This window comes from Dipodomys ordii, unplaced genomic scaffold, assembly GCF_000151885.1.
Source record: "Dipodomys ordii isolate 6190 unplaced genomic scaffold, Dord_2.0 Scaffold97, whole genome shotgun sequence".
Taxonomy (NCBI): Eukaryota; Metazoa; Chordata; class Mammalia; order Rodentia; family Heteromyidae; genus Dipodomys; species Dipodomys ordii.
This window is the reverse complement of record NW_012267313.1, coordinates 10279734-10281704: the sequence shown is the minus strand read 5'-3', so window position 1 is coordinate 10281704 and position 1971 is coordinate 10279734.

Below are 1971 nucleotides of genomic sequence, written 5' to 3'. Positions count from 1 at the left end.
TGTGTGTGTGTGTGTGTGTGTGTGTGTGTGGGCCTGGGCAATGTCTGTCCTTGAGCTTTTTTGCTCAAGGCCTTTTGGTGGTTAACTGAAGATAAGAATCTTTGGACTTTCCAGCCTGGGCTCACTGCAATTCTAAGATCACAACCTCTTGAGTAGTTAAGGATTACAAGCCTGTGACACTAGTGTCACTTTTTTTTTAACCCCACAATCCTCTTAATGTCTCCCAAGTAGCTGGGATTACACGTATGAGCCACTTTACTTGAGTGATTAAAATCTCGTAATTCACTGGTTTTCTTCTGATTTGTTGATGATAGGTTTTTCCTCTTCTTGCCACATTTATAATTGTGTTATTGTTTCTATCATATATTAAACTTTTCTAACCACATCCATTCTGCAGGAGTTTGTGACCGATCTAAATGAGAACAACAACGACAAAAAAAAAAGCCATCCTGGCTTTGTCCCACAGCATCTGACTGTAAGAGCAAAGGTCTGTATACTTCAAAGGGACTTTGGACAATGGCACCAACAGTTTTGAAAACAAAGGGGGTACAGTGACAAAACAAAGAGTAGTGTTTCTGGAGTGTGGTTGTATTTGGGTGTAAACAGTCTCTAGTCCAATACCTAACACATAAAGCAGTCATCTCTAACTCTGTGAGCCAGGGGGTTGTGGCTCCAGCTGGAGAAGAAAAACTTGCTTTGCACTTTGACCTTTTGTACAGTGAAGACATTTTTATTTTCAGTATTTTTCTTTTTTTCTTGGGAGTTTGAATTCAGCTTTGTTAGGCAAGCACTCTGCCTCTCAAACCTACTTTAAAAGCACTTGAATACTGTAAAGCACACAGTACTCTCAGCTACAAGGTACCTCATTATACAGGGAGTTTTGTGGAGTGGTGGCGGTGGTTTTATTTTAGACAGAGTCTCCCTGACTGGCCTTGAACCCATGATCCCCGTGCCTTAGTATCCTGAGTACTGTGACAACTGGTGGCTAGGATCTATCACAACCATCCCGGGGGACCATGCATAGGCAGGAAGGCACAGAATAAAGAGTATATTCGGGTTGATTAGAGGGGCCATATATCCCACTGGAGAGAGAGCAATATGGCATCTGCCCCCATCCAGGTAGGTCACTCTGGGGCAAGTTGCTTATGCAGGAGTGTTGTGTGTGGGGACAGGGAGAGGGAGTGGCTAGCTATATGGTGGGAACTCCAGGAGCTCAGGTCTGGGTGGATCTGAGGACAAGAGGTGGGGATAATGCCAACAGTGGCATGGAATGGAAATCTTATATAACTGTGGAAAGTAAATGAGGTAGTCTAGATTCCATTTCTGATTGGGACTTTAGTCTACAGCTATCACTGTTAACATCAAAAGGCCACATTAAGCCAGGCGCTGGTGGCTCACGCCTGTAATCCTAGCTACTCAGGAGGCTGAGATCTGAGGATCACAGTTCAAAGCCAGCCCGGGCAGGAGAGACCGTGAGACTCCTATCTCCAATAAACCACCACAAAACCGGAAGTGGTGCTGTAGCTCAAGTGGTAAAGCGCTCGCCTTGAGCTGAAGAGCTGAGGGACAAGCGCTCAAGCCCCACGACCCACAAAAAAAAAAAAGCCACATTATAGGAGAAAAGAGCTCATGTAAAAATATTTGCTTTCTGTTTTGTGTTGGTACTGGGGCTTGAACTCAGGGCCTAGGCACTATCTCTTAGCTGTTCTGCTCAAAATTGGCACTGTACCTTTGGAGTTATAGCTCCACATCTGGCTTTTCACTAGTTAATTGGAGAAAGGTGTTTTACAGACTTCCTGCCCAAGCTGAAGTAGCTAAGATTAAAGGCATGAGCCACCAGAGGCCATGTATGTGTATGTAAAAATTATTTAAAACGGGCTGGGAAGGTGGCTCAGAGGTAGAGTGCTTGCCTTGCATGCATGAGGCCCTGGGTTTGATTCCTCAGCACCACATAAGCAAAAAGAAAAAAGC